General features: G+C 58.1%; 1 protein-coding gene across 1 annotated transcript in view; it reads left to right on the top strand.

Moving 5' to 3' along the window:
* Nucleotides 1-755: 755 nt before the first annotated feature.
* The window catches only part of ZNF385C (zinc finger protein 385C), a 49,397-nt gene continuing 29,247 nt past the window's right edge, over nt 756-20,905 (top strand). Inside the window, exon 1 of the mRNA XM_045299599.1 lies at nt 756-794. The gene's annotated coding sequence lies outside the window, so the exon portion shown is untranslated. The remainder of the gene's footprint in view (nt 795-20,905) is intronic.

Here is a 20,905-nt window from a genome sequence, read left to right as displayed (position 1 = left end):
CCGCAGGTAAGTCTGCGACGCCCCGGGCTGGTCCCCGCTGAGCACCTGGAGGGAAGACAGAGCCAGGCAGCCCATCTGACTGATTCTGTCTCCTTAGCTAAAAACTGGAGGCTCCCCGGGGCCAGAAGGACATTCTGATCCCGGCAAGGCGCACCCAAGCTGGGCATCTAGCGGTTTGGCTCACGTCTGGGGAACGTGCAGCGCTCTGCGGTGTGAAAAGGCAACACTGCCTTAGGGAGCCGGCTGGGAAAGGGTACGGTACGGGGTAAGGAGACATCCTGGACTTGGCGGGTGCCTCATCCAAGCCCTTCACTCGGGGTCGGGAGAGATGGCTGGACCAGACGGCTTCTGTCCTGTGGGCAAGTGTTCTAGGAACTGCTACAGAGCATGCGCGCCAGGCCAAGGCCCCTTAGGTATACGTGTGTGCCAGTGAGGGGCCGGGTGCTGGGGGGGCGGGCGCGAATGCCGTAAAGCTGGGGACTGCTTAGGTCTTCTGTGGGTCTAGAGAGAAGGGATCACACAGGTGCTCTTAGCGAACAGACTTGAGGCACACTGGACCCTGGGAGTTGGAACTTGGCTGCAGAAATAGGGACCCGTTCTCGGGACGTCAAGGAAGACTTCTGTAGGTAGAGGTGCCAGGCGACAGCTCAGATGTGGCTCTTGGAGTTCTGAGCCCCAAAGGCTCCGCAGACTGCAGGGTGGAAGGAGGCCGGGATGGGGCCATCTGGGTCCAGCCGAGACCCCCTGGGCCTTCCCGAGCTTCCAGGGATCATCACAAGCCTTTGGACAGACAGGTGACATGGGGTGGGGGGGAGGCGCTGGCAGCTCTCTGTCTAGATTCCCTAGCCCATTGTCTTGCCCCACCACTCACACCAGCGCTGTTGGGAAGTGCTTTCTCATACCTGACCTTCATTCCTTCTGCTTCTGTGCCAGTTTCTTGCTTCTGGGAGGCAGTTTGCTGTAGAAGGAATGGGTGTGGGCTTTGGGGTCAGTTCTGCCTCCTCTGCCTGCTGCGTGCGTGACAGGTTGTCCCCCTCACTGCGTTTGCACCCTCACCTGTAAAATGAGGGCAACAGTAGAACTCACCTCACAGGGAGGCTGGCAGGAGACAGCGAGACTGCGTGTCAGGCACTTAGCACAGTGCCTGGTGCCTAGAGCGAGCTCAGCAAGCACAAGCATCCCTTCCCGTGTAGGGCAGCAGAACCCGTGTGTGTGTGTGTGTGTGTGTGTTGGGGGGGGGGGGGGCAGACTTGGCCAGAGAGTGATGCCCCTCACCCCCTGACTCCTGCCGGACGGACCCTGGCTCTCACCTGGATGGGCTGGGGCTGGCTGCCCAGGGCCCCTCCCTCCCTTTGCTCCAGCCTTCATCTTTAGGATGGCAGAAAGTCCCCACTGCAGGGCAGGGACCAGTGGCAGCAGAAGTCTTTTTGGAACCGTGCCTTCGAGGAACAAGCTCTGGCTTAGAGACCCAACCTAAAAAAAAGCCCCATGGTCATCACCTCCCTGCCCTCCCCACCTCCAGAAATCCCGAAATTGGGATCAAGCCACACAAAAAATTTCCAGGAAGAGACTAGTGGCTGAGAGTGCTACTTGGGGACACTGCAAGCTGTCCTGCCATGGAAAGGCAGCTCCAGGCCTGGGCCTGAGCTCTGGAGGCTGTTGGGAAGGCCAGGCAGGCTGGGTGGCCCTGCCTAGAGTGCTTTCAAGGGCCACTCCCAGGACATCCCTCCTGGAGGGGTGAGAAGAGTCGACAGGGCCTAGGGGAGGGGCTGAGCCTTCCAGGAGTCCGTGGGCGTGGGCCCCTTCCAGAGCACACTCTCAATGCCTCCGACTTGGGGGTCTCTGCCCAAGGGGTCCCCAGCTTGTTCCGTGTCTCCAAAGGCTCTTCTCTTCAGGACAGACTCTGCCCCTGGGATGTGCTCCCTCACCCTGAGGACTAGCCAGGGATGGCTGTTTGAAGGGCGTATGGAGGGCGTCAGGGTAAGCAGACAGGCTGTCCAGGCACGTGTGTGTGTGTGTGTGCCCCCTGCAGGCCCCAGGAACACCCAGGGCTTTCAGGAGAGCTGCCTCTTTCTCCCTAGCCTGCATCACTGTGGCACACCTCTCCCAGGAGTGACAGAGATTTACATTTAACCCAGGCTGCCAGGTGGTCCTGAAGTGTATTTGGTCAAGATGAGAGGTTCTCACTTTCTCCCACTGCCATCGAGTCAAAGCCGACTCATAGTAACTGTACGACAGGGGGACTCTGCATGGGGACAGAAAGCCCTGTCTTTCTCCCGAGGAGCAGCTGGTGGTTCTGAACTGCAGCTCGCAGCCCAACACTATGCCACCAGGGCTTCAGGTGAGAAGTGAGAACATGCTTTATCTGCCAGCTTGAGTTATGACATTGAAATACTTAGAGAGAGGCAGGTGGGTCTGTACCGGTCCTCTTGCCCTGGGCCCTGCAGATGTTAGGGAGCGGCCTCAGAAGGGAATTTAAAAACACTGCCATCCTGTCAATGGGGACTCAGGTGACCCCATAGGACAGGGAGGGTTTCTAAGACTCTGAATTCTTATGGGAGCAAAAGGCCTCATCTTTGTCCCAGAGAGCAGCAAATGGGTTTGAACTGCTGACCTTGTGGTTCACAGCTCGGGATGGGCTAGCTGGACTTGACAGCTGAGCTTCCATTTGGTGACATTTCACCCTGCCTCCCAAGACAGCAGCTCCCCTTAAAACTAGGTTTAGGACATGCTCGCTCCTCTGTGCCAGGAAGGTGGCACGAAGACTGTCAGCTGTCACCAGCAAGCAGTACCCCAGGGGTCTCCTGACCTCATTTTCCATCCCGAAATTAGGACAGTTTTTCTCAGTGTCCGGAGATGCAGGAAAAGGGGGATAAGAGGAGAGGTGTGGCTCATCTCCTGGGCATGGCCCCCACTCCCTCTAAGGGGGCAGAGCAGGGCTGCAGCAGCAGCAGGGGTGAGGGGTAGGCCCTCGTCTCTTCCGCTACCCCTCCTGTGAGGGAATAGGCCATGTGTCTGCGAGGTGGGTCCCCCCTTAGTTTGGATGCTGGACTTGGGGTGGGGAAAAGTGGGGGCCAGCTGGCCGGGTGCTGGGGATCAGCATTGGTGGTCATGAGTGCCCTGGGGCACTTGGGCATGCCACCTGTTCAGAAGAGAGGCACATGGCTTTCTCTGTCTGTGTGTGTGTGTGTGTACACATTCTTCCCTGCGTCAGCCTGGACAGTCTGAGGGTTTCACCTGCCACCGTGACCCTGTTAGTGATCTGAGGTGCCCGATGGGACTAGAGATTTGCTCAGAGGTACCCCCTCCCCTGCCTGCCTGGCCGCCCACACTCTCTCACCCCTGAGCACTGCTCCAGGTGCAGCCTGGGGCCGGGGATGCCCTGGTAGACCCACCCTGATGACACCAGCCGTGTGGGGCTTCCCTGCCCTCCATCGCAGCTACAGTCAATCACGCTCCCTGGTCAGTGACGTGACATTCACCTAAGGTGACCCCACCAGCCCCAGTGGCTCCAGGTTGGCTTGCTGGAGGGTGGCTGGGGGCCAGGTGCCAGCGGGCCTTCCGCATTGGGGACAGCAGGCTGCAGTACGGCCCTCCCGGGACGGAGGCCCCCCAAATCCCACAGCACCCAGGTCCAGAGCCCCAGGTCCTTCGGGGGAGTGTGCAGGACCTGAGCCTCCTCTTGGGCTGTCTGTCTTCCTCTGGTTCTCTGTGAGCCCCCACTCTGCTCCTCGCCTGTGAGTGTGCCCACCGCTGTGTCCCTGCCCCCGACCCTGTGCCCCCTGTGCCCATGCCCCCAAACCGCCCATCTTCCTGTCCCCTGTCTGCCTGGCTGCCTCCACCAGGTTTGTCCTCCCTCTGTCTCTGTATGTTCGTCCCTCCTCCGAGGTGGTTCTCCTGTTCCTGTCTCTCTCCCACCTGCCCTTCTCCCTACTGCTTTCCTCCATTTCTCTCTCTCTCTCATTCACTTACACACACACACACACACACTCTCCTCAGTTTTACTCCTTGTCTCTGTCTGTCTCTCACACACAGGTTCTCTCTCTCCCATCTCTCTCCATGTCTCTCTCCCTGTCGTCTCAGTCCCTGTCAGATCTCACCCGCAGTATCTCTGACTGCAGGGGTGCGCCTCTCTGTCGCTCTCTGGCCGTGTTTCTGGACTGCCCTCCATCGCCGCCATGCGGGCTCTGGCCCAGGCTTCGCACGCTGTCCTCACCGGGCCGTGTGCAGCGTGGGCCCTCGCTGCCAGGAACACCAGCTTCATGATGCGTTTGAGCTTGAGTGACGTCTTGGTCGTTGTGTGCGCTCAGAAGCCCTGTGCTGTTGCCAACGTTTTCACGACACCCAAAGTCTAAGATGCTGTGCTCTAGAGGAGCCCCGGGACAACCCGTGTCCCTAGTGACCGTGACCAAACACCTGGGCACTGCCATCGTGCCGGGCGCTCCGTGTCAGAACTTTGGGGCTTTGCCTGTGGACTCAGAAATGCTGCTTTCTGGTGCCGGGGCCCAGGGTCCCAGTGCTGCAGCAGGGCTGGAGCGGAGAGTGCTGGGCGGGGAGAGGCTGTCTGTCTCTCGGGCTGACCTGGGTGACCTGGAGCTGAGGAAAGGGGGTTGGGGAAGAGGCGTGGACCAGAGGGGCTGAATCGACACTTTTCTTTTTCCTAGAAGCAGCCAAGCTCAACCCACCCACCCCAGGCTCCAGCTTCCTGCTCCAAACCACCAGGGTGCTCCCCACCCTGTTCCAGCATTCCTGCCAGCGGCCAGGGTCCGAAGGGCCTGTTCAAAGGCCTCCCTCCCCACAGGGCTGGCCTCCCCCGCTGCTGGCCGCCTTCTGCACAGGAGCCCTGTGTTGGCTGTTTGTTTATTTGATGAAGGTTTCCTTCCTCAGGTGGGGTGCTCACCAACTCCTCAGATACTTCCCCCCACTTCAGATGCCTAGGCAAGGGGCCAGGCTCCAGCCTTGCCCCACCCTCTTCGGCCCTCCCTCACACCCCCATCTCCCCCACTGCCCATCCCCAGGCTTCTCTTCTCTCTGTGTCTCAGGTCTCAGCCCTTCTCCCTCCACCCCCGCTTCCTCCCTTCTCCCCACCCCTCCCTGGTCACCTGAGGGCTGATGGGATTGCTGGACCCAGAGGAACAGGACAGGGGGCACACGGGGAGAGGAAGTTCTGGGACGAAGTGTGTGGAGCTGGGTCCCCGGGGTGCTGGGGCTCCCCAAAGAGGGGCATGAAGAAGGGTGTGGTTCTCCACTCGAGGAGGAGAAGTCTGCCTAGATCCCCACCCACCCACATCCTTGGCTGAGAGTTTGATCCAGCCACAGGTACGGCCAGTGCAAGACCCAAAGATACCTTGAAGGGAGATTTCTCTAAGGGCTCACGCCCCCCACCACCGCCACCAACACACACACACACACACACACACACACACACACACACACGACAAAGGTCACTGGACCCGAGGGACTTCCCGTCCATTGAGTCAGTTTGGTGCTTTAGTTTATCCAGAACTTTCTCTTGCCCTCCTACGGGCACCTGCCGAGGTACACGGCCCCATCCCCTAGGAAGGTGCTGGACCACAGAGCGTCAAGGCCCCTCCCTTACCCAGGACCGGTCACCTGGCAGAGCCTGGACTCCTCCCTCGCCACAGCCAGGTCTCCTCAGGGCCAGGTCACGCTGCCACATGGGCAAAAGCCACCATAGACTGCCGTCACATCTCCGCTCTCAGGACAGCTCACCCTCGTCCCCCCACCCCTCCTTCAGAGACCAAGACTCTAGACCCTGCGTCCCAGTGTCCTCAGCTAGGAAGGGCATCCAGGGGCAGGTAGCATGACGGTGGCCTCCTTCTCCACCCACTGTCCTCGTTCGCAGCTTCCTGGGGGAAGAAGGACACAAGGGGCGTTTAGAGATGCTTACAACCATCTGGATGCTAATTAGGAGTGTCCCTTGGTTGAGGCTGGGGACAGCTATTCTGGGTCTTCAGGATGAGGGGTGGGGGTGGGGAAGCCAGAGGGGGGATCAGGAAGTTTCCCCAAATAGCCTGGACAACAGCCCAATGCGGGCACCAGCCTGCAAGGGGTGGCCCAGTGGGGGCAGCTGGCCAGTTGGCACCTAGTCCTTGACCAAGGGGCAAAACTGAAGTACAGCTAATGTTTGTCTCTCCTCTTCTCTCCTGCTGAACTGAGCTCCTGGCACCTGCTGTGCTGAGGGGGGGGGGGAGTACAGAAAAGTAGGAGCGTCTCTACCCCATCTTTCTCCTCTCCTCTCTCGAATGTCTCCACTGTCCCCTCGTGATGCTGACATGCCAGTCCATCCCATCCGTGTGTGCTGAGCAGGGATGATACACTATGTTGCCCTGTGCAGGAGGCCAGGTAGGGTCTCTGCATGGAATAATCAATGAGGCGCGCTCTGACTAGCAGAAAGGTTGGTGTTTTGAACCCCTTCAGAGGCACCCAAGGCGCCCTACTGGGGCTGCCAGGTAGGCATGGGACTGCTAACTGCCGGTCAGCAGTTCAAACCCACCAGCCACTCTTGTGCGAAAGCTGTCCCCGTGGGGACTTAGGACCTCAGAAAGGGGGCATAGAATGGCTTGGTCACAATGGATTCGGTGGCAGTGGTACTTTGGTCTCAAAAGCACCCTGGAACAAAGGCCAGGTGATCCCCTTCTGAATGGTGCTGGCCACGAACACCCTACGGGGGTGGCGTCGCCGTGGGCTGTAATCAACCCAAATGGCCCCTGGGTTTGGGTTGGCTCTGGCACCGGGACTCCAGGGGAAGACCACAGGCACTGCTGGGATGGGAACCCACCTTCTGGGTGGGGGAGAGGGTGATGGAGGAAGGCCTCTGTTTCCGTTCTTAAGGAGCCCACTGCCACCGGGTCGAGGGCTGAGTTCCGCAGCCGAGGCTCGGCCTGCCAGGCCACGTGGCAGTCGCAGGCCCCCGACGCGTCTCCGCCGTGGCCGTCTGCCCATCCTGCATGGGGAGACTCGCTGTGGTCCCTCTTGGTCAGTCTCTAGCGAGGTCCCTCTGTGTCACCCTTGTAGTCATATATACATCTCGGTTCCTCTGTGGGAGAGAGCTGATGGCGGGGGAGGGGCCAGCCTTCCTGGCTATAGGGAAGGACCCTCCGGGAGGGATATCTTTGGAGCTTTCAGGCAGGGGAGTGCCGGGTCCGACTGGCCTCATGCTGGCCGAGTGGACACCTCAGGGTGGGAGGCGCCTGGTAAGAGAAGGGGACGCGGGAAGAAAGACTGCCCCTGTGGAGCCGATTCCCGCTCACAGCCCCGCCCGCGAGTGTAACCGAGTGGGCCCGCTGCTCCACTGGGTGTTCTAGGCTGTGGTCGCCAGGCCTTTCTTCCCTGGCGCCACCCGCCGGGTGGGTCAGAGCCATCGACCTTAGGCTGGTACTGAATACAAGCCATCGCAGCCCCTGTGAGGGAAGATGAGGTAGACTGCCATCGAACCGGTTCATAGGACAGGCCAGAATGGTCCTTGTGGATTTCCGAGACTGTCGGTCTCGGCCGGGGCACAAAGCCTCCTCTTCCTCCTGCAGAGCAGCTGGTGGTTTTGAACTGCCAATCTTGCGGTTAGCAGCCCAGCGATAGAAACTCACGGTCACGACGTCGGTTCCAGCTCACAGTGACCCGCGGGACAGAGTAGAGCTGCCCTAGAGGGTTCTGTCGACCTTTGTGGAAGCAGACTGCCCGCCGTCTTCCTCCTGAGGAGCAGCTGGTGGGTGGGAGCCTCGGGCTTTAGGTAGAAAGTGTAGGTTTGAACCTGATGGGGTGTCATCCCCGCCCCCTTCACTCCTATGATGCCTTTTCTCATGTGACTTCAGACCGCCCAATGCTGGCCACCCCAGAGGCTGGCCACTCTGAGTTTGCACAGGGTGGAGACCAAGAACTGGGGTGTTTTCCTGGGAGACCCCGCATGGCTGAACAGCAGAGGGAGTGGTTGGGGATCCCCTGTGAGCCGGGATGGGGGGGAGGAAGGGCGTGGCCCTGGGGTCAGCCCACCCAGCGTCACATGGCAGGACCTGGCGTGGAAACCGACCCAGACACAGGGCACTTGTCCGGCTTGCGGCTCCGAGCTCAGGGTGTGACCCTGGGCAGGGGCACAAAGGGGCCTCTGTCCACACGGGCACTGTGCCCACCTGGGCTGGCTCGGCGTCTGAAGAGTGAGAGGGGTGGGGGTGTCGGGCAGAGCTTAGGGAAGGGATGACAAGTTGAGCTTTGAATGTCACCTGAGGCAAGTTATCTCCTCCCCCTGACCCTCAGATGACAGGTCACCTGTAAAATGGGGAGCCCAGCCCCCCAGTCCTGGCACCTCATCAGGACCCAGGTTGTTGACAGACTACTAGGCATCTCGACCCCTTTCTCGACTGTTTTAGAACATGGCTAACGAGCACACCTGGTGATTAGCATATGCCTGCTTGCCAAACACCTTCCACATGTTGGCCCAGGTAAGGCTTACAACGCCGCTCTGAGCGCAGTGGTCCTTCCGTGACAGACCCCTCACCTTCCGGCAGCAGACTGGTCCCTCGCCAGCCCCTGGGAGGCGTGTGTGTGGCGATGATGCCGGGGACGTTTCAGTGCCGTGTTCGATTGAGATAGACGAAAGAGAAAGGCCTGGCAGCCGACTGCCAAAAACCAAGCCAGGAAAACCAGGGTGAGCCGGTGCTCAGCCGAGCCAGGGAAGGCACAGGTCAGGCGCGGCATTTCCTGAAGTGTGTCTGGGGCCGCCAGGGTTGGGAGGGGACGAACGACCATGACCCCCTCTCTCAAAACCAGACTCACTGCCACTGAGTCAATTCTGACCCAGAGCCACCCGACGGGGCAGGGTGGCTCTACCCCAGTGGGTTTCTGAGACAAACTCTTCACAGAAATAGAGTGTCATCTTTTCTCTGGAGGGGCGGCAGCTCAATCTATAGCCCACTACACTACCGAGGCTTCTCAAGGACCCCAGGGAGAGAGGTGATCGGCTTTATCCCTAGTTCACAGATTAGAAAGCTGAGGCACAGAGATGCTGGGAAGTGGCAGAGGTAGGATTTGAACCCGGAAGGAGGCCTGTACTAGGCTGCTTCCAGAAGGAAAAAGATGGGGGCCCTTTAAGTCAGGCACCTACAACCAGAAGTCAGACTCACGGGCATGGAGTTGATGCTGACTCACAGGGAGCCTACAGGACAGGGTGGAACGGTCCCTGTGCCCCTCTGACACGGTAACTCCTTGCAGGAGTAGAAAGCCCCATTTTTCTCCTATAGGACAGTGCCCCTCTGACACTGTAACCTCTTTGCAGGAGTAGAAAGCCCCCTTCTCTCCCAAAGGGCGGCTGGTAGTTTCCACTGCTGACCTTGCAGTTAGCAGCCCACCACGTCACCACTGTCTCACTGAAGACCCAGTTCTTCAGAAGGGGTGCAGGTGAGTGCCCTGGAATAAAAGGGGGTCTTGGGGGGGGTGGACCTCATCCTTCACTGTCTCCTACCCCAGGGCTTGAGCCATGGGCCAGGGGAGAAGTCGGACTCTGAAGAGGCATCGCAGCCCAGCAGGTAGAGCAGGGGTGCTGAGAAGCAGCTGGCAACCCTACCACCTTTGGCCCACTGTGGGAGCAGCTGCCCTGGGTAGATTTGAGGTTCGACAAGGGCATGTCATACCCTGGGGGGTGTCAGGCGCTGTGGAGAGGCCACCCTGCCTGGGAGCCCGGCCTCCAGCTGAGCCCAGAGCAATGGACGTGAGAAGGGATGCTCTACTGTGGGGCTTCAGCTAGGGGGCTCCGGTGGGCGATCACAGAGCCAGGCTCTCTGGCTCCCAGGGTGGAGACTGCGCACTTGCTGACGAGCCTAGCAGAGTGAGCAGGACTCACAGGAGACAGGAGGCGGGGCTTCCAGGCGGAGAGGGGCAGGTCCTGTGTGGCTGTGATTGGGGTCAGTGTATGTAGTTGGGCTCTAGTGTCAAGTTCAGGAGTTTGGACTTGTGTTCCCCCACTCAGCTGTAGACCTGTCTGCTCTTCAAAACCAGCTGGGTGCTTGCGAAAAGGCAGATGCTGGGCATGAGGTGAGGCCCCTGAATTGGAGCCCCTGGGGGTGGCTCTAGGATGCCTGGCAAGCTCCCCAGGTAGTGCTCAAGCAGCCAGGTACCTGGGAAGTCTGCAGGGTCAGGGTCTCATGGCTGAAATCAGAACCACCTGGGCACCATAGACATCCTGGTCTCCAGGCTACGTGCCAGACCAAATGCCACCTGGCTCCTCGGCGTCCTTGTCAAAGCTTCCCTGGTGACTCCAATGTAGCCATGGTGGAAGCCAGCCCCTCAGGAAGGTGACTGTATGTTACCGAGGTGTGGGCACAATGGTCCCCTCCTCAGGGACTCTCCCCGAACACCTGCCTCCGTCAAGCCCTCACCCCACCTGACCTCCTGAGTTTATCTGTGCACATTCCCCCTGCCCCTCAAGATTTCAAGTCCCACGCTGTCTCTGGGCACTTTTGTTCACAACGGGAGTACAGAATGAAGGGTCTACTAGAATCAGGTTTTAACAAACGTTTACGTGTACTGAGCGAGTTTGTTGAGCCTCTGCTCTGTGCCAGGCACAGACACGCTTCTTTTCTGGTTGGTTTGTTGTGTTCTGAGACACACTTCTTATCTCATCTCTTAACCCTTTCCTGTGTAGTGTCCCCCTTTATTTTCCACCTGTAGGGTGTGTGGGAAAGTATGATCCCACTTTGAGTCCATGCTGCCATCTGGTGGAAGTCTGTATAATTGCATGGATTTGAAAAATGGTTTTTTGTTTTTGTTTTTTTTGGGGCAGAATATACTGGTTATATTTATTGTTTTGTTTTTTTTACATTCATTTGTTTTATTTGCATTTTATTTTTTAATCTATTTATTGGGGCTCATACAATTCATCACAATACATAGATCAATTGTGTAGAGCACATCTATACATTTGTTGCCCTCATCATTCCCAAAATTCGCTTGCCTCTTGGGTTCCCAGAATCAGCTCATTTTCCTTTTTCCCCCCTCCCCCTCCCTTCCTCTGCCCCTCACCCCCATGCACCCTTGATAATTTATAAATTATTATTATGTCTTATGAAAAATGGGGTTTTTATCCCACCCACCCCAGCCCCAGGGACCTCTCAGAACCACGGGTCCACTAATTATATCAAAATACCTATTCCCTCAAAACAAAATTTTAAAAATTCATTCAAGATGCCTTCCATGACTGAAAACACATGGTTTCAACAACAACAAGAAAAGTAAAGCGGTAAAGAATTTAGTCTTGAAAGGGTTACTAAGACTCCCAGCAAGCCTCAGGGGGAAAACTACTGGGCCCATTTTACAGACCCAAGGGGTAGCAAGAGGGTGTGGGGACCAGAGTCCCCACAGGGAATCCCAGTCCAGGTCTCGAGAGCCCCGCTGTGGGAAGCCAGCCCCCTTGGCTGCTTTTGAAAGGCCTCCTTCTCGGGCTGCAACGGCCTGTGTGCTCCACCCACGGGCAAATTGAGAGGAGTGTGCCTTGAAGTGGCCGCAGTTAGCCCCTGGCTGGCACATGGGCCCTGGCCATCCCACCGTCTCCCACAGCCCGTGGGTTTGCAGGCTCTCCCCTCCCTCCAACTCCTGACCCAGGTGACCCCAAACTCCCAGGGCCATCCTCAGCCTTCTCAATTAAGAGAAGAAGTTCTGCCGAGGTGGGCCAGGGTGAGGGGGTCCTGCTGTCCAAACTAGTAAATCAAAGTACCAGGAAACGAGGGTGGGTCCTCGGGACTCAAAGGCCTTCATTTCCTCAGGGCTGGTCCTGGCCGGTGGTCAGGGCCTCTCCCGGCAGGCAGCTTCTGAATGCAGCTCTTTAAAAAAGAGGGAAGGGAGCCAGAGTCCCTGTGAGGACCCCGAGCCCCGGCCTTTCACCTTTCCTCCCAGGGGGTGATCTGGAAAGGGTCCCCAGGAAGCTGACTGCCATCTGGGCTCCCACTGCAGCAGTTGAGATTCTGGGGAGTGGGGCTAGCCCTGCTGGTGGGGACCCCGTTTTCACTCTCCTCCCCTTCACCTCCAGCCCCTTGCACACACCCCGGGCAGCTCTGCCAAGGTGGGTGAGGAGTTGAAATAATTTCCGTTGCATTGGCAACAAATACCAGTTGGATACCAGTGCAGAGAGCAGGGGGCTGGGGCGGGAGGAGAGCACGGGGTGGCAGGATGGGGCGCAAGAGGGAAAGGATTCACCGGGACAAGGGGATCAAATGGTTGGCGTTTACTTCCTTCTCCTTTTTTTCCTTTTTCTCCTTTTTCCCCCCCCAAAGTATTTAAATCATTTTATTGGGGGCTCTTACAACTCTTTTTCTTCGCTCCCCTTTTGTCCAGTCAGTTTCCAGTGCATAGCTGTGAGGAAGTTCTTCCTGTAGTCCCATCCCTGTCCCTCCTGCTGTGACGAATGACGTTATTCCTCACATTGGGATGGCCCTTTACAGCTTGTTCTCCTCTGGAATCCGCTCAGCTGTCTGCTTTGGGACAAGGAGTTACTGTGTAGTGATTGTTGCTCATCCTGTCCCCGTTTCACAGATGGGGACAGTGAGGTTCGGAGATGAGAAGGGACAGATGGCAGTGTTGTCAAGTGTGTACCTTTGTCTCATGCCAAGTTACTCTTCAAACGACACCTGCAGACACACGCTGTCCCCCTTGGCTGGCCCCTCCTTCCAGCTCACCACAACTCCCAGCCCCCCCCCCCTACCCAGCCCCTGTGGCAGGCCATCGTGTCCACCCAGCTATGTCCAGCCTCTGGGTGGCCAGGGTCCAGGAGAGGGCGATGGTAGCAAGTCAGGAAAGGCAAGGCTGTCAGCTGCTGCTGCTGCTGCTTGAGCAAAGACTGAAAGTTTAATGCGGTCTGCGATAATCTCATCCTGATTGCTGCAAGCTGAGGACCTCCAGGGTCCCATTACCTGCCTCACATGGGGGAGGGGGGAATATGCAGGGCGCCCCCCCCCCCTCCGTGCCCCAGACCTTCATACTCGCTGTGTTGAACTTGAAAGGTTCACCTAGAGCAGTGGTTCTCAACCTTCCTAATGCCGGAAACCCTTTCAGCCAGGTCCTCAGGTGGTGGGGACCCCCAACCATAAAATTATTTTTGTTGCTTCTTCATCACTGTCATTTTGCTACTGTGATGAAGTGTCATGTAAATATCTGATATGCAGGATGTCTTTTAAGTGTTCCAAATTGAACATAATTAAAGCATAGTGATTAATCAGGAAATAATATGTCATTATATATTGTGAAATATTTCTTTCTTTTTATTTTATTTTTTATTTTTTTTATTTTTAAACATTTTATTAGGGGCTCATACAACTGTTATCGCAATCCATACACACATCAATGTGTAAAGAAATATTTCTTTCTAATGACAAATGTAATTTTGTCTTGAAGCATGGTGTAGCATGGGTAACAGTCTTAATATAACAACATTGCTACATTTTGCAACAGCATGCGGCGTAGAAAGCCAACGTCTCGGTTCCTAAGACCATCAGAAATATGTGTTTTCCAATGGTCTTAGGCGAGCCCTGTGAAAGAGTCGTGCGACCCCCAAAAGGGTCGCAACTCACAGGTTGAGAACCACTGCTCTTGATCTTGGGCAATCAGGCCTCCCTACTTTGAGCCATTCCCTGCTAGGTCTGACAACTGGATAGTCTAGGAAGATGCCACCCACTGGTGGGCAGTGCCAGGCCCTGTGCTGAGGAGGGACGCAGGCAGGCTCTCCTCCTCATTCCACTGGCTGGGAAACGGAGGCCCACGGCTGTTGTCACCCCAGCATCCCTGCCCAGAAGTAAGCCAATTAGCACCGTGTCTGGTTCTGTGTTCCCAGAGCCTGTCTCATTCTTTGGGGATTTATGTTCCGGTCACCGTGAAGGACAACTGTCCAGGGTTCCACTGGCCGAGCCCGGCGTTGAGGCAGGAGCTGGTGCCGTCCTGCTCTGGGCAGAGTGGGGATTTGATTTCAGGGGGATTTGCAACCAGTGGGGAGCCGCCCTGGGCACATGGCTCTGGCTATTTTAGGAGGCTAAAGACCGGCCCCTGCGGGGGGAGGGCTCACAGTGAACTTGATGAAGCCCGTTAGCAAGCAAGCCTGCCCTTTCAGCGGGAATGGAAAGGAGCCTTGATGGATGGAGCAGGCTGACCCGGGTAGGGCTTCTCCCACCCTCCTGGGTCCCAGGGACCCAACGTTAAAGGGCACCCCTCCCTCCAGCTCCGGGCTGGGCTGCGAGCACAACAGGAGAATCAGTTGGAGAGGCAGGGGTCCCTGGAGCCTTGTCTAGCCCCTCACACTTGGCACAGCTGGGGCCCTGGGTGCTCTGATGATGATGATGACCTTTATTACAGTAATCCCATGTCTTTGTAGAAGTGGCATTGACTGAGGCTCGGTGGGCCAAGGGCAAGGGCACAGCCTTAAAGCCAGGCATGCCTGTCCCCTGTTGGGTCCAGGTCACTCCCAGGCTGAGTAATGTTGCTTGTAAGTCCCTTTGCCTCTCGGAGCCTCGGTGGATGCCCTGTCTCTGAAACGGGCCAGGAGCACCTAGTTGGTGGCGCCCATATTCACAGGGCACACCTTGCTTCATCTCGGCCATGTTGCCAGACATTAATTCCTCTGTTCTTCAGATAGGGAAGTTGAGGCTCAGAGGAGGGAAATAACCCACTTAAGCTCACACAGCCAGCCCTGGGTGGGACCAAAACCCCCCATCATTTTCCTGCCATTTCCCCTCCGTTCTCCTGGAGGAGCTTGTAGGGTCATTCCACCTATCCAGCCTGATGTGCCTTCTGTGTGGGCAGGCACTGCCCCAGGGCTGGGGACTCGCCCACCCACAGGCCAGGCAGAGAGACTGAGATCATGGGATGAGACTGGGCCGTGAGGTCTGGGACACTCCGTGGCTTTATTTAGGCCAACAGTCATTTTTCCGGCAGGTGGGGGAGGGGCAGTGACCAGGGGGCCTGCAGCCTTCCTTGGGCAAGAGCAGAGGACGTGGGCAGTGGACTGTGGGCACCATGCCCCGCAGCACCCCCAGCTCTGCATACTAGGAAGAGGCTGTCTGCTTTTCCTTCACCCCCATACCAGCCTTCTGGGGGCAGGGAGGCCTGCTGAGCCTATTGGGATAAGGGCTTTAGAAACAGTGTGGTTTAGCGGGAAGTCCACTCAAATGGATCAATCCCACCCCACCCACCCCCCTCTGGCCAGCTCCCATCTATCTATGTGTGATCGCAAACCCAAACGCACCGCAGGCGACTTGGTTCTGACTCTGAGCGGCCCAAGGACCGAGTAGAACGGCCCCAGAGGGTTTCTGAGGCTGCCGTCTTAACAGAAGCAGGCTGCCACAGTCTGTGCCCACGGAGCAGCCGATGGGCTCGGACCACTGACCTTTCAGTTGGCACGCAAATACTTAACCACTGTGCCAGCAGACTGCCTTCGAGAGACCTTGGGCCAACACGGGAAACTCTGAGAGCCTCCCTTTCCTTTCTTTCCAAAGGAGGACAGGGGCACTAAGTGACCTCCCAGGGTGATTGTCAGATCGATGTCATCAGGCCATTCAGACACACGGCCACCCAGGTATCAGAGCAGAACTGTCTCTGGGGGGCTTTCAAGGCAGTGAATGACCTTTCCAAAGCAGACATGTGTCTTTTGGGTGTGGGTTTGAACCGCCAACCTTTAGTATTTGAATGCTTAGCCCCAGCCAGGGCCTCCTTACAGTTCCTGAGAGGGTAATATGAGCCGAGAAAGGTGTGGATCAGTCTGAGGGCAGGGCTGGACCCTAGGGGGGGTGTTATTCCTCAGTATCTAGGTGAAGCCACGTCTTTGTGGGTGGCACTAAGCTGGGGAACTGCTGGCACCTGTGGCCCTGCTGAATGATGCCCACAGGCTGGGCCTCAGGGCTCCAGGAGTGGGCGGTGGGGAGGCTGAACTGACCAGCATATCACGTGGCACTAGGCCCGGGAGGTGGAGAGCTACTTCAAGAACATCAGCTGCTAATGGGTGGGCAGCAGTCGTGGTGAACTGGTGGGAGTTGACTCTTCCGGGTTCTGTTCTAAGGAGGACCCTGAGATGCCCGTGTATGTTAAAAGGGATAATTCCATGAGGGAGTAGAATGCCCGGAAACCCTTTGTTCAACCAAGACATAGCGAGTTGCTGAGTTTCGGTCAGCTGGCTGCCATTCCCTCTGCAGACAGAGATGACTCAAGGCTCAGTCTCGTGGGATGGCTGGGGCAAGGGTGGAGGGCCACACTTCAGTGAGGCTGAGCAGGGGCGTCCACATCCTGGAAGGCTTCCTGCAAGGGGTGGCCGTGTCAGGGGCCGAGAGTTAGGGAAATGTGCTTCTTTCGCTGAGAGAAGAGAAGCTTCTTCGAGCTTCTGAAAGCCCCTACCAGCTGGGGGTAGCTGACCGTGGACGGGAGCTGATCTCAGGAAAGCACAGTTCAGCCCCCGATACTGAGCTGTCTGTCTGTGAAAAGGATCCACCCTTGGAACAGGCTGTCTCCTTATCACAGCACGCACAGGGTGCAGGCGGAGGCCAGAGGGCGACTGGTCAGAGTTCCCGTGAAAGGGACGGGTTGACCTCTAAAATCCCTTCCAATTTTGAGCCGCTGCAGTTCTGCCTGGACAGACACAGGATGTGGGCTGGGACAGACAGAGGTGTGACCGGATCAAGTTGGAGGAGGTAGGCATGGTGCCCCGTGACTCACCCTAGCCCTGGATTTTACTTTTGGGAGGGGGGGCAAGGGGGGGGGTGTTCCCGCTTCATTGAGATAATTTATACTCCATACAAATGATCTATTTCAATATGTCATTCAGTGTCCCCCCCCCCGGGATTGTCTCCCCAGGAATGGACAGATGGCAGGGCTGGGTCATATATATCACCCCTGCCTCCTGCTAGGTGGCGTCACCCACTGTGCTGTGCACACAGCCCCACACACCAGTCAATAGCCGCAGCAGGCAGGACCTCTGGCAGCCTGGACCCTTTCCTGGGCGCAATCTAGTCTTGCAGTTGGAGGTCATGCCAGAGTGGGCCACTTCTTTGACATCCCCATCTTTGGCTTCCTGGTCTGAACAGTGAGGCTACGTTTGTCCCCTCCACCCCCGGAGTGGCCCGCCCTGTGTGGTCAGGAGATCAAAAGAGATTCCTGCCTGGCTCAAAGGAGGTGCCGCTATGAATGCCAACTTCCTCCTCCTGTCCCCCAAAGAGAGGGAGGTCGCAGCTTAGTTTACCGTTGGGTGACAATTGGTGGGGTCTCTTCCCCAAGCTCTGTGGCCCCATGGTGCTCAGAGCCTGGTCATCCAGGGCCATTGAGGAGCCTGGCCAATGGACCCAGCCTTTTGAGAGACCCCAGGACCCCTCTCCCCGCTGCCGCCTCCCCCGGCGCGGCTCCTGGCACCTGCTCCGCGCAGCGCGCGCGGAGCCGGGTGCTCCCCAGCCACGCACCCCCGGAGCCGGCACTGCCCATGGCCGCAGCCGCGCGCCGCAGGACCCTCAGGTAGGCGCAGAACCGCGGCTGCTGGCTGGCTCCGCTCCCGGGCCGCGGGGGCAGCCGGCGGAGGGGCCCGCGGTGCGGGGCAGCAGAGGTGGGGGTGGTCTATGTGTCTCCGCCGAAGGACCCCCGTTTTGTGTAGAGGGAAGCCAGGGGACCAGAGCTCAACTTACCTGAAAACTTGGGGGAGAGGGCCGCAAGGGTGATGGTAGGGACCATTCTCAGTTCCCCCTGGGAACAGGGAGGGTAAGACACCCCTGCCCCCCAGTCCCCACCCCCCCACCCGGGCAAGTAGGAGGAGGGCAACACGCTCCACCGAGTAACCCACCTTCTTTTCCTAAATAGTTTAGAGACTCCCCAAACACTCCTCCCACCGCTCTACCCCCCACCCCCCTTGGAGCTGCAGGGCTGGGGCAGAGTGGGCCAGTGGGGGAGGGGAGGGCTCTGGTCTTTCTGAGGATGGCAGAGAGCACACCTGCCCGGCTCCTCTAACCCCCACCCCAGCATTCACAGGGCTGGGAGACTCCCCCCTCCCCACCCCCTCTTCAAGCAGAATGCCTGTCAGGGAAGCAGGCACAGGTGGGGCACCTCCTGGCCTCGGGAAGAGGCAGAATTCTTTCATGCCCTCCCCTTATCTGTGCCCACCGCCACCCTTGCCCTGAGCCCTCCTCCCTCTGGCTCCCAGGGAGTCAGCCCCCAGGCCGGTCTCTCTGGCAGGGCCACACAGACCTGCAGTGGGCTCTGGGGTAGTGAAGCCCGCTGGGTTGTGCTGGGCTCCCGGTGGTCCGGAGCCCCATGAGGGGGCATGGGGGTGGGAGTCGCCTGCACGCTGCACTGTCAGAGCCAGAAGGTAGGTTTCTAAGGGATTGCCTCACATCTGGGGCAAGCAAACGGGGTGCTGAGGTGAACAACCCTTCCTAAACTGCCCCCTCACCAGTTTAGAGGCAGCTCCTCAGAGACGCCCCTGTGGTCCTGCAAGAAGAGACTCAGGTTAGACAGCAAGAAAGACTTCCTGCCTCAGAGTGGCTTGGGGGCCTTTGGGGGGCATCTTACCACCCAGAAGAGGCAACCTTGTCTTTGGACGTGGCAGGACAGCGTGAGGTTCTCAGGAACAGGCTGGGGCAGGGGAGCAGCTGGGGGGCTGGGGTGGGGGGACAGTGGCCTTATCGCTGGACCATCCTTCTCCCTCACCTCCTGTGCCCTTTCTCCTTCACGGCCTTCTGTGGAGCTAAAGTGTTGACATTCAGCACCTCTTGGCCGGCTCCCTCCTGAGATCCCCACCACCCAGAAGTCCTGGGACAAGGTGACAGGCTGCCTCTGTCACCACTTCAGAAAGAAAGACAGACACGGCTGCTTTGGCCTTGGCTGGTGAAACCCACACCCCCCCCCCATCTGAACCCTGACCCTTTGACCAGGGGGGCCCAAGGCTCCCAGCGCTACAAATCAGGCATGTGGTGGGTGGGGACTGGCCCCACGCAGGCCCTCCACCCTCTAGGTGGGGGTCTGTGGTTTCTCTGGGGGCGCGAGGGTGGTGTCAGACTGTCACCCTGGGAAGCAGCCAGGCCCAGCAGCACTTGCCCTCCATTAGGACAAGGCCACACAGGCCTGTCTCCTCCCCACACTCCCCGCTGTGGCCAGGTCAGAGGGAAGGAGTATGACCTCGTGGTCCTCTTCACGCTGGGATAGATGGGAACCCCTTGCCCTTGTCCTAGCAGGGGAAGACCCCCTACCCCCACCCTGGCTCACCTGCCCCAGGCCAGACCTCTTCCCCGCTCTGAGTCGGCTTCCTCATTTGTAAAGCTTCCCAGCGTTGGTAGGGCCCGTGGAGGTAGCGTTTCTACAGTGCCCACCGTGGGCACTCAGCCTTGGCACCCATCCGCCTTTCTAGTCACACATCCTGCGTGTGAGGCCCCCGGCCCACAGAACCAGAAAAACCACCCAAACCCAGTGTCGATTAGGACTCTTCCAGCCACCCTGCAGGGCAGGGAAGAACTGTCCCACCGGGTTTCCAAAGCCGTGGGTCTTTATGGAAGCCGACTGCCACACCTGTCGCCCGTGGATGGCCAGTGTGCTTGAACCGCTGTGCCACCGGGGCTCTGTGGCACACAGGAAGTGCTCAGGAACTGGGTGGTCCTTAGAGTGGGTGGTGGAGAGAAAGGCAGGGACCTATTCTTAAGACAGACAGCCCATTCATTGGGACCCTCCCTAGACAATCGCTCTGTGTAGCCCCTGCAAAGGACATGATAAAGTAGCCAAGCCCAACCTTTATGCCTTTCTTTCAGACCTGGAAATGGAACCTCAGAGGGCCAGGGACTGGTCCAGATTGGCCCCGCCAGCCAGACTCCCTTCTCAGAGGCAGGGCCTGGGGCCTGGCTGGGGGACCGGGCATGCTGGGGAGGCAGGAGGATGGCTGTTGACAGATGAAGGGGGACATGCCAAAGGGCCATTGGGCTCCTTAGGGGGTTGGCGAAGGAGCCCTTCATGCCCAGCCAAAGGCTGGGGAAGGGCCGGAAGCTTCCTCTCCCATGAACCATCTGGGTGCTGCAGCAGGTTGCCACGGCCCCTTCCCCTCGCTGCCATGCCCAGCCCCTCTGCCCACCCCTCTCTGGGTGCCCAGGGCAGGGATCTCCCCTTTAGCACCTGAGGACCCCTGGTGAGCCAGGGTCCCGAAGCCCATGTCCTCCTGGGGCTACAGGTGCAGGTGATGCGGGAGCCCTGCCTCCACCCGCTCACGCCCTGCTGATGGGTAGAACTGGCCCGGCTAGCCTCCATCAGCTTGCTCCCCAGCTCTGGTGGGAGCCTGTCTCCCCGCACCCTCCCTGCCGCAGCTGCAAACCCTCTCTCAGGAAACAAGGAGGTATAGCCCTTCCTGTGAACCACAGACAAACACACAGACAGACAGACACATGTTCCTTTTCTCTGCTTTCCCCTGCTCCTTTCTGGAGCAAGTTGGGTTTTAGCCCCTTTCCTCACCCCCCCCTCTTCCTTGCAGCCTCTCTAGGGGTGACCTCCCACTCTCTTTTTTGAGTCGTTGTTTCGGCGCCTCATCCACACGTGTTCTGCAAGGCCACACTTCAGTCACATCAAGGGGAGTTGTCCCATATCACCACAATCTGTTAGAGAACGTTTTCTTCATTCTTATACTCGGCCTGCTTAGCTCCCCACTGCACCCCTCCCCCAGCCTCCCCTGCCATGTCCCAAAAACCAAAACCAAAACTCTGCCATGGAGCCGATGAGGACTCATAGGGACCCGAGGAGACAGGGCAGAGCGGCCGGTCACCGTGTACAGAACAGAAAGCCCCATCTTTCTCCCGCCAGCCCCCCACCCCCTCAAGGAACCATTAACGCAGTTGCTGTCTCTATAGATTTATCTACCCTGGGTTTCCTATACAGGAAAACATTAAAAGCAAAACAAACAAAAAAACAA

Source organism: Echinops telfairi, unplaced genomic scaffold, assembly GCF_000313985.2.
Source record: "Echinops telfairi isolate 266 unplaced genomic scaffold, ASM31398v2 ScPeMD7_7458;HRSCAF=8496, whole genome shotgun sequence".
Taxonomy (NCBI): Eukaryota; Metazoa; Chordata; class Mammalia; order Afrosoricida; family Tenrecidae; genus Echinops; species Echinops telfairi.
The sequence above is the reverse complement of the archived record's forward strand: the minus strand, read 5'-3'. Positions and strand labels throughout refer to the sequence as shown.